The following is a 14,173-nucleotide window of genomic DNA, read 5'->3' as shown; positions in this document are numbered from 1 at the left end:
CTATGTTAAGAAATCGAGTTAAGGATGCTCACAACCCTAAAATTATCTGGCTTTTTTTTTTTTTTTTTTTTTTTGAGTCAGAGTCTCACTATGTTAAAAAAAAAAAAAGCGCCAGATTGTACTAGGATCAAAAAAAAAAAAAAAAAAAAAAAAAGGTTTTAAATCATCTGGCCATTATTTTTGTCTTTAGACATCCCAGTTTGATTAGATCTTAACACATGTATGCATTTTCTTCTTGTAACAAAAGTTTTTAGTGGAATTTTCATTTAGTGGGGTCACTGAAGAACTAATTCTTTGATGACCCTTTAGTGGAAAAGCCTACTCCAGTATAATCACTGCAAGAGGCTTCAGGTGATTTTAGCCATAGAAAAAGGAGGAGAAGGTGTATAAAACAAGTAAGAAAATAAGATAAAAGTCAGCTAAAAAATTTAGAATCTCAAACAATAGATTAGGCCCAGAACAGGTGAATAGATACTGTGTAAGTTTATTGTTGAATAGTTTAACATTAGAATGTAGATGACTTTGTATAGACTTCCATTTTTCTATAATCCTTTTAAAAAGACAAATCAATAGGATTTTTTGGTTGTTATGTTCTTAATGACCTCTGAGGCAAACACTTTGGCAGCAACTTTTTATTGATAAATGCATTTTATCCTGATTATTTAAAAATTAGAAATTCATCTATAGTACATATGGTAATTCTTGCTTAACCAAAAAACTAAACTTACCTAACCATTTCATTCCACCACCATTTCAAAATGCACTGGAGTGTACTGGGCTACTTGTGAGGCATCTTTTTTCTGTGGAACCTTAGTGTATCTCTCTTTGTGATCTAACATTCCTATTTTCTTTACTGAAAACTTGAGAATCAGTGAACCAGCACAATACGCTCAAGTTTGCATAGAAATACACTGCAAAACTTGGTGCCCTTTGGCCTGTTTTCCATGGTGCTAGTCATTAACTGTTACCTTCTAATTCTGCCTCTATATCTTATCAAATATTGTGAGTACACCTTATATTTCAGGAAGAACTCTCACTGTCTCTGGCAAAGTGAGCTGCAGTAGTTCAGTATCCAGAGCTCAGATATCAGATCACAAACAGCTTCAAGCATCTGGAATAGCACTGAACTATGTTTGATGGGGGAGAAAGGAACCAATGAATGTGTGTTGTAAAGAATATTTTACCCAGCCTTTGAGTGTACAAAAATAACAATAGTAACTAATAAGACCTGGAAACTAAGAGATTATAGTAGTGCCATTGACTGACCAGACTGAAAGCATTCAGAATGACCAAGACAAAAGAAAGATAAAAAAGCAGAAAACATGTGGCAAACAACAGAAGAATAGGAAAGGAAAAGAGACTGTGGGAATGAGGGTGATGATAGTGGCTATAAACTGTAAACACCAAGCGCCCGTAAGAAAGAAAGGGTCAGATAGGGGAGGTAGGCAAAGGGGCTTATCAAAAAGCTATTCTAGATCTCAGCAGTCTCTCAAGATATGAGTGGCATAAAGGCAAATATAATACATCAGCCCTAAAGGAACACCACTGTGTTGTTCAGGAGGATCATATTTAATGTGAGGATAAATTAAATCACCCCTGGGATCACAGGAGAGTGTCACTGCACACAAAATTTACTGAAAGCCTTCATACCTGTAGTTAACCAGTGAATATGAGCTCCATGAAGCTAGGAACCCTGTTCTATCTGTCATTGGGACTCATACATTTCCTGGCACATAGTAAGCCCACAATAAGTATGCTGAATGAAATACTGAGTAAACCATCATCACTGTCATGTAATCAGGATAAAATGCATTCATCAATAAAAAGTTGCTGCCAAAGTAGAGCTTTTGACTGTAGGATACTGTGAACATGTGCAGTTAAATAGGGGTAAGTGTGTTGTACATGGTATCTTACGATATGGATTAGGAAAGGCAAAAGGGAGAAATAGAAGAAGAAGGAAAGAAAACATAAGAATGACTTGGAATGGGAAAGCCTGGAAAACCTAGCCTGATAAATAGATTGTTTACCTTTCTCTGTTCTAAAATAACTTGGTTAGAAAGGGATGCTCTTCATAAAGTCTCTAATTTTGTAAGTTTGTTGTACATTTTGCCCATATATTGTTAAAGCTGCCATGATTAGCTGAATGGGGGTACCTCTTTTATTTGAGTTTTTGTTCCTGAAAAGAGAGAATACTTTTGTTCTCCCTCCCTCAAAACAACTGCAACTCAGAACAACTTGAAAAGACATGTTTTGAAGAGCAAATTAGAAAAACAACAGATTCGTATTAGTTGAATAATGCATGGGTATTTTCTGCTAGGTACTTTGCCTGGTTTTAGCCTTTGTACATAATCAGCATATAATGCAGCTGTATAAAAATTGCCAGTTGCTTCTTTCTTCAAGGGAATGCATTTATAAGTACCCTCCAGCCCTCTGAGGAGCATGTAATGGTGTGCCATGGTCACATTTGCCAGCTTCCCTGTGGACTGTGCCTGGGCTCAAACACAATGAGCATGGGTTGACTGTGCCTACAGGGACTGCTCTTGTAGAAAAACAAAACTTTCAACTTTCGGAAAAAATCCTTAGCACAGAGGTATCTGAGGAGCCATAATGTTGATTCCAAAGAACAAGCTAATGCACAGATGGATGCGGAATACTTCCCAAGGGTTTCTATCTTTTTTTTATACCTTCAGGGAAAGATTATTGCAAACCTGAGTCCTACTTGAGTCTTCTCGGCTTCTCTCCAGCTAGGCAATTATGCCTCTAATCTTGAAGGGGCAGGGTTAATATCTTTGATCATCTTTCTGCCTGTCAGTGTATCCACTGAGATATTTTTCTGAAAGCAACATATTAGAAAATACAAGAGGACTTTGATATTCCTTGCAAATGCTATATAAAACATTCAAACTTATTCATTTTGTAGGTATCTATAATTCTGTTCAAAGCTTGACATTGGGAAATACTTCAAAAACAATGTAGTCTGGCATCAGGTGTCTAGAAGTGTTAATTTCCTGATTATTATTATTATTATTATGGTGTTTGATGGTGGTGGTGGTAAGGATGGAGTTAGGGGGAAAGGTTGAGGCACCTTAGAAGTAGACTTTTCCCACCTCTTCTCACATAAATTCTTGGATTACTTTGTATCATTTGACTTACATCTCTCCATTTCCTTCCTCTCAACCCCACCCCTGAGAACCACTGTTTATTCTCTATCTCTGTGCAAAGTAGCAGATACGTAGGACAAACATGTCTAAAGATCTAATGTACAACATGAAGACTATAGTTAGTAATAGCATATTGTATTCAGGACACTTGCTAAATGAGTAGATTATAGCTGCTGTTGCCACAGAGGGGAAAAATGGATAACTCTGTGACATGATAGATATCTTAAATTTGTTTCACTGTAATGACCATTTTACTCTATGTATGTATTTCATAACATCATGTTGTATACCTTAAATAGATATACACACAAACATTTTTGTAATTCTCATTACAAAAATGACTCATAAGGAATGCTCCTCCTCCATTCAAATAGTGAAAGGGAAAAGGCAAGTGATGTGGGTTGCCAAAATGGCTGACTGTAGAAATCACAAACAAGGTTTACAGGATTACTGAAAAGTTGAGACTCTAGAAACAGTAGTAAAGATGGTGATTTATTTTATTTTATTTTATTTTATTTTATTTTATTTTATTTTATAGAATCAAAATAACCCTGAAAGGGAAGGGCTGCTCTTGGTCTTTTGATTCAGCAGTCAGTTTTTTACAAGGCAGGCTTGGGATGCTGCCTTTATGGTTCTGCGAGGGTTGCACCCCATCTGGAAGAGGAATCAAGTTGTAGGGCCACCCTTGGGGACCTAATTCTGAGACTTGCACCCATGCTTGTTTGTGCATATGCACAGCTTCACAAAGGGTGGCCATAGGTCACACACACACACACACACACACAGAGTTCCAGATTTTCTATTATTAAAAAGGATAGCAGTGTGTGTTGTTGTAGAAAGACTTCCATCAGTAAAAACCTTGAAAATGTGAAAGTAGAATCACTTAACTTTAAAAAATTCTAGTTAATATATTCAGAAGTTCTTAGTCCCTGCAGATTTTTAGGAGCTGAGGTGTTATGGGACTTCATTTAATAATTGGCTAGATCCAGGTTGTAGGAGAATACTCTGGCCATCTACCAACACTTCGGGGATATTCTTCCCTTATTCTCCAAAATGTGCAATTTACTTGGTGCTTGTAATTTCTTTTGAATATTTATACTTCTTTCCAGAAGAAAGTCAGCATCTTATAAATTAGTCTAGTATTCTTGAGGAATTCAGGAAGATTATAACAAATCATCATGGGTGAAAAACCTCAATCTTACAAGTAAGTAAGGACTTCAGCGCATGATTAAATTTCCTAGGGCTGGAGTTACTGAAATTATAGGCTTATACACAGTAATGCTAATAAAAACCTCTTGGAAACACATTTTCAATTTATAACTATGAAGGAAAATGTAGGCCTTTCATCAGGCCTTCTTCTCATTATCAAAATGTCTTTTGCACAATAGCAAAGAGACATCAATGTTAAAATCAGGTAAGAACATAGATTCTTGATGATATGACCACAGTTTTAGGTCTCAAAATTGCATACTATTTATAAAAGTGGTTGACAAATACATTTAAAATTATAACTTATTTTTGCATTCAAAGCATGATTTTAGAGAAGGTGAGTAAAAGTATGCCCATTATTAGAAAATGCCCTAAAGCCTTATCATTGTTATGTAACAACCAATACAGATTTTAATAGCTAAATTGAGTTAAAGCTTTTCTCCTGGTGACATGTGTCCATTCTCCCAGAATGAAAACTTCCTGTCTCTTGACTTTACAAATGGTGCAGGTACTTCCTTCCTTCATTCAATAAATATTTATAAAGCATCTAACAATCAACTAGATACTAGGTGCTAGGATACAGCAGTAAACAAAGCAGGCAAAGAAACAAGAAACAAAGAAGTATCTGATATAATGTTAACTAGTGATAAATACTGAGAAGAAAAGTAAAACAGGGAAAGGGGACAGAGAGGTACAAGGTTTTGAAAAAGATTCCCTGGAGGTGACATCTGAGTACAGAACTAAATTAAGTGAGAAAGTGAATCATGCAGATATCTAGGGCAGTGATTCTTAACCAGGGTGACTGTGCCTCTCCAGGGACGTTTGATGTCTGGAGAAGTTTTTAATTGTCACAACTGGGGGAAGGGATGGTACTGGCATCTGGTGGATAGAGAACAAGGATGCTGCTAAACACCCTGTGCTGCAGAGGGCAGGTCCCTGTAGCAAAGAATTATCCAGCTTAAAATGTCACTAGCACTGAAGTTAAGAAACCCTGATCCATAGAAAGAGCATTCCAGGATAAGAAGAAAGTAAATAAACACAACAGACCATGAGATGGGAACTTGCTTGATATAGTCAAGGAAGAACTAGGGGGTGTGTGTCACTGGAGCACAGTAACAAGCAGTTACGTATCAGGAAAAGAATTTGGAAGATAGCTCAGGGCCAGGTCACATGGGGTAACAGGCAAGACTCCTGCCTGTCCTTTGTCTGCTCTGCTTCCCTCTTTACTAAGCTCCTATTCCAAACTCACCAAGGAGAACTAGCTGGCTTTGCTGGCAGATGTCCTAGGAAGCTGAGTGGGTTTTGGTGGGAGACAAGGATTTCACATACGCGTTTACCTGAAGAGTACATTCAAACCCATCTTGCACCATGATAGGAGATCTTAGAGTTGACTCTCCAGAGGTTGGGAAGATCATTTCACTAAAGTTCTGGAATAGAGTTCTCGAGTATGATCATTACTAGACTCATGGCTCTTTCAATTTATATTAGTGAACATGAAATAAAATTAAGCATTCAGTTCCTCCAATGTACTAGCCACATCACATTCCTAACAGCCATATGGAATCCTCGTCCTAAGCGTGGAACTCTGACTGCCCTCAGTCTCTGGGGCTGTTTTCTGTATTGCTCTTATCCTGACCTTCCCCAGACTTTTTGTGCTGAGACACCTGATGACCTCTTGGAAGGGCAGCCACTTTGGTATTGTTCAGGGGCACAGAAAAGTGTCCTTCACTGTCTCCAGGCCTCTTCAAATGATGTGTGGATGACTCTCAGGTTTATGCTTGATTTGCTAGCCAGCTGCCCTTGTTTTTTGAAATAATGGTTCATAGGGGATCCTGAAGTCCTTTTGGGTTGGCAACTTGCATTTACAGCTCTGGTTCTGAGTCTAGTTTGCATCATTTCTCCTCACTGTGTTATTTTCCACTTGCCCACACTGTCACTTCTATTTTGCTTTTCTGCCTACACAACAGAGATTTTGTTCTAAGATATGAGTATTACTCAGTGACTCTGTTTTCCAACTTTAAAAATAAGTTTAAAGAACAAAGTCTATTCAGAATCGCATATATGGATTTCATATTTCTACTTAGTACATTGTATGGTATGTGCTTTGATTTTGTTAGTTGGATGTGTTCTTCTAGAAATAAAATCCCAGGCATTATCTTTATATTAAGCCAGCAACGGCTCAGATTTGAAAGGACAACAAAACTAAGATAAGAATTAGGCTCCTCAATCAGTAGAGTTTATCCTCACTCGTAATTTTTTTAAGCTCTTGGTAGTGGATGCCTTTAAAATTTTCTTTAAATATTTATGGCATTGGTTGTCAAATTTTGTGGCTTCAGGTTTCTTTTATACTCTTAAGCATTATAGAGGACCCCAAAGAGCTTTTGTTATGGAGACTATATCTTTCTGTATTTACTATATTTGAAATTAAAACTGGGACAATTTAAAGCTCAAGAAAATCCAAGCACATATAACTTTAGCCATCACAGCAATTGCATTATAACACATCACGTAGCCTCTGGAAGAATCCGCTGCATGTTTGTGAAAGAATGAAAGCAAAAAAGGCAAACAGCATCTTAGAATTGTTGTGAAAATAGTTGTGACCTCACAGACCCCTCGAATAGAAATGCAGTGACCCTCAAGAATTCCTAGACCTTACTTAGAGAACTGCTAAGCACACAGTTATTTTGCTTCTAGAAATTTTTTTTTTACTACTACTGGGTTAATCTTTCCTTGGCCTGAAGTGGCCAATAGATATCTGTGGAGAAGTAAAGAAGAAAAATGGGCATTTATTAAGCACATTCTCTGGGTCTGTTCCATCATCTCCCAACTTCCAGTTAATCACCAGTCTCATTTCATGTATAGTCATCTATTTCCATTGGCTTGAGGATAGGATCATCTCTCCCTGTGTTCCTGCAGCAGCATCCCAGCTGGCTGATTTGCAGTCCTCTTGGCTTGTCTCCAGTCTTTCTCCACCTGTGCCCAGAGCAATCTGCCTAAAACCCCTATGATACCATATTTGACCCTAATCTTTCCCACAGACCTTTGGATGAAGTGAAACTTCCTCCACATGGCTGACAAGGCCCATTCATCACCAGGCTCTACAGATCCCTCATATTATTTTCCTTCTTTCTACTGCCCCCACCCTCCATGCCACACTCATATCCTAGCACTTTGAGTTTGTTGAGCACCTGAACATTTGTGTTCTTTCTCATATTTGAACGTGTAAATGTGTTATTCCCACTGTCTGGAACTTCTCAGCTATTCCTGGCCAAAACCTGCTGGTCCATCATATTTCAAAGCAGATGTCATTTCAATGAGGAAGATTTCTTTACCACCACCACCCCCTTGATGGGGATAGTACTCCTCTTATTTGCCCCTGTGATACCTGGCCCTCTCCTTGTCATGGCACTTGTGACACTGCAAGGTACTTGTGTTTCCTTGGTTATATCCCCTTACCTGAAAGCATCTTGAGGTAAGGAAACAAGTCTGGGATCATCTGCATCCTCTGCCCATAGGGGTAGATGATGATCATCACATGGTACACAGTTGTTGAATGATGAATTAATCAGTCAAAAAATTATTTTCAGAGTGCTAGGGCTTTATTACAAATGGAGTTGACTTGTAAAGAGGCTCTTCTACAATCTTTCTTCTGTACCCTCTTCCCTCCCAAAGACATCCTTCTATTAGGGAGGAGGAAATCTGGTGAAAAGGGGCACTGCTTTTGCCAAAGTCCTCTAAAACAACAACTGAGTCCTTCTGGATCCAGTTGAGAATCTTCTAGAGGAAGAGGTTTCACTCGCATCTTCAAGGTCCTTCATTTCTACATCCTAGGGACTTTTGTCCTCTTTTGCCTTTTGAGCTGTGGCTCATTAGTCCTGGATAGTTTTGAGGGGCTTCCACTTCCATGGCTGCTTTCTGTTTCCAGGCAAGCTAGATCTGCTGGAGAAGTTTTCTGCGCTTCTTGCCGGACAGAGTAATGTTGGTACGTGCACTGGATGCCCGCTTCTTGAGGTGGTGCTGCATGATCAGCCCTTGGTCTATCACAGCCCCAACCAGCCAGTGCCTCAGATGCCACTCCCAGTTCAATACCCACAGGTGCTTGAACAGCTTTTTCTTCAGTTCTGTTCGGGGGCAGTTGATATTTCCCTGGAGAGTCCCCATAGTCACGCCACAACGCCAGTTCCCAATCAGTCAACTTTTTAAGTATTTCCTTTATAATAAATGTTTTATTTGCATTATCTCATTTAATCATCTTAACTTACTTCCATTGCCTAAACATCCCAGCAGCAAAGAAATAGTGAAGCTGTTCTCAACATCATATGCTGAGAACAAAGGGATCACCCAAATGGGGACAACGCACAGAAATGAATAAAGATTAAGGTAAATTTTCCAAGGCAGAAGGCAGGCAAAGAATCATTCCGACAAAGCAGTTGGGTCCTCTTTCAACTTCTAAGTGACATTGCTGGAATATTCCCAACCAGAACTCAGAGTAAAACCACTAAAAATACTTGTTAAGGGAAACCGATCTGTTTCATCCTGAAAGTACTTTCCCAGTTGGCAGTCTTGAAAATGTCTATGTTCCTGGAGTTTTATAGCCTTACTTTAAAAAAAAAAAAAAAAAAAAAGTTTTGTTTTTAAAATAAATTCCAAGAGCACTAGGGACGTGAAGGTTACATAGACTTACTTCACACTTAGTGGAAAATTCTTATCTTGTAAGTTTTTCTTTCTTCTGACAATTTCTTGTTACATTGATTAAATCCCTGTGAGTTGTTTTCTTCCAGTTCAACCTCTGGGTTCCTGTTTATTTTTCCAGAAAGGACTCAGTAAAATTCTGAAAACAGAAAAGGAATTGAAAATATAGTTTTATTATTTATATTTTGAAAGAGACATACATGAATGTTCATGGTAGATACAAATATACAAACACAGAAAAAAATTTAAATAATTTCCAGTAATTCCACCACTGTTGGTATTTTAATATATATTCTTCCCATCTGTCTGTCTTGCACATACACACACACACACACACACACACACACACACTCTTTCCGTATTTCCTTCTCTTATGTGTGAATGTATGCATATTTTTAAAATTTACCAATATAGTATCATATGGAACTAATTCTTATGAAATCAGCCTGTTTCATTTAATTGCAAATATCTTTCCATGTCATTAATCATGTGCCTCTGCTTCTCAAATGTTAATGCATGTGCAGATCACTGGGGAACTTGTTGGAAATGCAGAATCTCAGGCCCTCCCCTAGATCTACTGCATCAGAAACTGAATCTTAACAAGTTCCAGGTAAAGGTGACAATATTGGTCCACAGACCATGTTTTAGTAGCAGAAGTTGAAATCTTTTCTGGAGATTGCACAGGGTCCCCAGTATTGATGTAGTTAATTTTATGTAAATAAGCCCCATATGATCAAACACTGGAGTTATTTCCAATTGCCCTGCTAGGATGAGACACATTCTTACAAATATTAGTATATATCCATCATTATTTCCTTAGGAGAAAAAGCCCTGTAGATAGTTTGCTGAATTGTACATGTTTTGAGGGAAATAGTTTATTTTTAAGGATTACAAAATAGTGATTCATTCTACTTTATAGCATGTAAGACTCTAAAATGTAGCCATAGTACTTCCTGACATATATATGCATTTCCCCTATCTGCAGTGAACCAAAACAGAGCTTTGACATTTTTTATTATTCTGATCAAAGTGCTGTTATCACTTGAAATGGCTTCACCTCTATCTTCAATTCATCTAATTTTATCCATCCTTCAACACAAGAGTTTTAATCTTGCTTCTTCCAGAAAGTCTCCCCTAATAGTCCAACTTACAGTGGGCTCACTTGCTAAATATTTTCACCATTATTCTTTGGGCCAATTATCTCAAAACATACTTTTCTACTTTCTCTTGAAACAACTTAAATCTGTGACTTTGGTCCCTCTCATCTCTTTGACCGGATTATAAATGACAGAGGGAATGGATCTTCAGTGTGCTTCATCTAAGCCCTGTGCAACCCCTCTCACTCCAAGAAGGTTTGAGTGCATTAGAGAAAGCACAGGATTTGGAATGAAAAGGCTCGTGTTTGAAGCCCAGCTCTGCCATTTACTGAGTATTCAAGGAATAAGTCATGTAATCTCTCTGAGCCCTAGCTTTATCATCTGTAAAATGGATACAGTATCTGCACTGCTTGCTAAGATTCTAATCCATCATATCTTTTCCAAAAATCTAAATAATTCAGTAAAAGTCTCAATGTAGAGCTGTCTCTAAATTTCATATAAGATATGCAAGTCTCTCTCTCTCTCTCTCTCTCTGTCTTTCTCTCTGGTACACACACTTACACACACAAACACAGAAGAATGTATCTCAAGTTCAGGAACCTTTACCCAACAATAGTATCAGGCAGAAACGGAACAATATTGTTTTGTTTTTGTTGCATTGCATTTATTTACTTTCTTTTCAAAAATTATTATTTTTTATTTGCAAATATAAATGTATATATTTATGGTGCACAACATGATGTTTTGCTATATGTATACTTTATGGAATGGCTAAATCAATGAATTATGTATTTTCTATTTATGGCAAACAATATTGGTTTTCTGGGTATGGTAGTGATATGAAGTTCACTTTTTAAATAAACATTTACATTCTAAAAGGTAAGTCAATTTAAGGTAAAACACTTCATAAATAGTAACACATAAATTAAGAAAATACGGCAAAATATCATGCTGATGTTATAAAAATGACTGAAGTTTGGGCAACATCTAACTATAGGAAGCCACTGCCAACTGTAATGCAAGATGCAGACATCGGTTGTTGTTGTAGCTATTGTTATGTAAACTGCTGGAAGACCAGTTCTTGGAGCCCTAGATTTAATAGATTCTCAATAAAAAATACTCAAATGTAATTTAAAATAGAGCAAAAAGTCAAGTGTTCTGTTATGCAACAAGTCACCATCCATTGTTAAATCTTGCAGAACTCTCCAAAGTGTTTCGAGAAGATCATTTGTTTCTGATGAAGTTAGATACAAATGTAGTGAGGGGCTTTATCAGAATAACTGAGATGGCTCAACATATATCAGTTCCAACTGGGAGAAAGTTTGTGAATAGATTACTTTGCATAAGACATTATTCTTCATTATCAAAAACAATAAATATTTTAGGAGCATCAAGTGTACAGAGAATACTTGGCTGGCATTTGACTAAAACCTGCATTCATGGGAAAAACAAAAGGTTTACTGTCCTTTGAATCATCATGATTACTGCTATTGTATTAGTACTCAAAGCAAGTTCACAGAGTTTTCCATTTAACTCTGAAATCTCTCCAAAAAGGAGTAAGTTTTATTAATTCTGTCTTTACATGAAGAAATGAAATTGGTCAGAGAGAAATTACGTGATTAGTCTAAGATCATGTGGTTATCTATAGCCAGAATGAAAAACAAGAGATTCTGACTTTATGTACCTTGTGACTTTGTTATCCTTTTCCATCCAGGGTAGGCTTCTGCTAGTCTTGGAGTAGTCGATGATTTCACTCAAGTATTCTAGATTCGGATTGTGCCAAAGTGGGATTAAGTTAGATGGATTAAATTAAATAGCAGGATTAAATTAAGTGGGATTAAGATGAGGCCTGTTATGATTGATTTCAGCATAGTGTGGAGGAATTTTCACCACCACATTCTCCTGTCTTGGTTTTGATTATAAAGGGAGGAGGAATTCAAGAAGGCTCCTTCAAAGAATAAGCTGGCCACAGCTTGGGTCTACTCGTACCAGAAGGTTGGTCAGCATCCTTCAAAGCAATAGTGTACTAACTTCAAACCTGCATCTTTATTTTAGCCCAATAAGATCTATTTCAAACTTATGACCTCCAGAACTGTTCAGTAATAAATTCATGTTTCCTTAGGCCTCTTTAGTTTTTGGTAGTTTTTTTACAGCAGCAATAGGAAACTAATACAACACAGCTCAGAGTTCTTCCATCCAAAGGGCAAGGGAGCTGGAGTGTTTAGGTATCAACTCCTATCAGTCATTGACTGAGTGCTGCTTGGCATGGGGCTGTGAATTCCTTAGCACTCAACTAAAGGTGGGTAGACGCTGGCAGTTAGAAATCAACCAGAACACAGTGAAGTGCTAAGACTCTGGAAAAATGGACTGGGCACTAGCAGATTCTGCTACAATATGTCTTTTATCTGCCTCTTCCTTTTTAATCTGTCTTCACAATCATGGCACATGCAGATCATCCCCGTCGATCAATCTACTAGCACCTAACAGGTTAATCTTCCCTAAACAGGGAGGGCCTTCAGTGGGTTGTTCTCTTTCTCAAAAATCTTCAACATTCCCACAAGAAAAGATTCTTATACAAGGTGAACCAGATTTCAAATAGTAACTTAGGACTCAATCCTCTGATACTTTAATCTTAGACTTTGAATTTTTATGTTGGGGTGTACAGAATGAACAGCGAATGTGCTTGGATATCTATTTGTGTGCAAAGTTCCAGGCTTGGCATACGAACCTTTGGAGTCTTGAAATGTTGATCCCTTTGGTCTGCATTCCTTAGAATAGCAGTAACACCATGAGGAAGTGAGAAAATTGATTTGAAAATGGAGAAGGTTAATTAAAGGAAACAAAACTTCAAGACATGTGGTTGTCAATTGACACTACAGAAACCAAGCCTGAGAAATTCTGAGTTCTGCACATTTACAGAATGTCACAGGTATATTTAGATAAATCTAGAATCTAAGGAGATCTAATTGCTGAAACAGTTTCAGCCTACCAAAGCAAGGACGTTCTCACCCTTCCTACTCTTCCTGCCCTAATGTAAAGTGCTTAGAGTTTCAGAGCTTTCTGTGGAAGACTTCAGGCTCAAATGACCCCATAAAATTTGTCCACAGTCCTCACATTGATTTTGCCAAGTTCTGCGTACTTTGTGTTTGCTATTGGTCCAAACCATAAAAGGGTGGAGAAAGGAAAAAGAGTCCATACATTTTTAACATATCAAAAAAAATCAAAGTAAATAATATGCTTTAAAATTAGAATAGAAAGTGCTGATGCTAGAGCATTTTTTAAAATCCTTGTTTCACAGTAAGAGCAGAGTGGGGAAAGACAGAGCCTAAGAAAGGAAGAAAGCAAACATTTACTGAGTCCCACATAGGTGTTTAGTTCACACCCACCTTCTGAAGAAGCCAGTAATATCTCTACTTGACAAATTATGACGCTAAGGCTCAAAGAGGTTCTGTCATTTAAGTGATGTCATAAAACCAAGAAGTTGGTCATTTGGGATTTGAGTGTGTACTCTGTTTTATCTATGTCTCAGGTGAGACATAACTTGCATTTATATAGTACTTTTCAAAGCATTTTTCTTATTCTGTCTTTAAACTTCATCTATGAGGCAGACATCAATTGCCACATTTTACAAATACAATTACAGAGGCTCAGAACTGTTTTGCCCAGAAAGACACAGCCAGTAAGCAGCAAAACAAGTCTGGGTCATGGAGCTCAGGTCTCAGGACCCCTCTAGTGCATCCGTGTGTCCTAACCAGAAGGGCTGAGTCATTGGTGTCCTGAAACCAGTCAGGGGAAGTTAGTTTATTTCAGAGAATCATCTAGTCAGAAAAAAAAATTAAGACTTACTTTTATTTTTTCTAAATTACTAAATTAATGGAATCTCCTTTCAGAAAATTTGGAAAATATACAAAGGAGAAAAATAAAAATCATCTGTAATACCGCCACCCAGAAATAATCACAAGTATTAATTTGATATATTTCTTTTTTTCTTTTTTTTTTTGGTGCCATTTTTTT

The 14,173-nt window shown here is 37.4% G+C and overlaps 1 protein-coding gene and 1 pseudogene across 1 annotated transcript in view; one reads left to right on the top strand and one right to left on the bottom strand.

Moving 5' to 3' along the window:
• The window catches only part of SLC24A2 (solute carrier family 24 (sodium/potassium/calcium exchanger), member 2), a 289,987-nt gene that overhangs the window by 70,141 nt on the left and 205,673 nt on the right, over window positions 1-14,173 (top strand). The window lies entirely within an intron of this gene.
• Window positions 8,105-8,531, bottom strand: LOC105548583 (annotated as a pseudogene).

The sequence above is a fragment of the Mandrillus leucophaeus genome, unplaced genomic scaffold, assembly GCF_000951045.1.
Source record: "Mandrillus leucophaeus isolate KB7577 unplaced genomic scaffold, Mleu.le_1.0 Scaffold415, whole genome shotgun sequence".
Lineage (NCBI taxonomy): Eukaryota > Metazoa > Chordata > Mammalia > Primates > Cercopithecidae > Mandrillus > Mandrillus leucophaeus.
The sequence above is the reverse complement of the archived record's forward strand: the minus strand, read 5'-3'. Positions and strand labels throughout refer to the sequence as shown.